Genomic DNA, 215 nt, shown 5'->3' with positions numbered 1-215 from the left:
GTGGACAGAACCATGCGCGCGGCGGGGTCACACACCGGCTGGTGACAGAGTTCACCTGAATCCCTGTGGCACCCCGGGGTGGCTCTGCTGGCACCCGCGGCTGTCGTGGTCCCCTCAAGTATTCAAGGCCATTTGGGGCCATTTCCAGCCCCCAACCGAGCCCTGGTGCCGGTGTGTTCCCTCATAACGACAACCCGGGGTGAAGGAGGAGCCGC

This window comes from Haliaeetus leucocephalus, unplaced genomic scaffold, assembly GCF_000737465.1.
Source record: "Haliaeetus leucocephalus isolate CR32 unplaced genomic scaffold, Haliaeetus_leucocephalus-4.0 Scaffold1000, whole genome shotgun sequence".
Taxonomy (NCBI): domain Eukaryota; kingdom Metazoa; phylum Chordata; class Aves; order Accipitriformes; family Accipitridae; genus Haliaeetus; species Haliaeetus leucocephalus.
The sequence above is the reverse complement of the archived record's forward strand: the minus strand, read 5'-3'. Positions refer to the sequence as shown.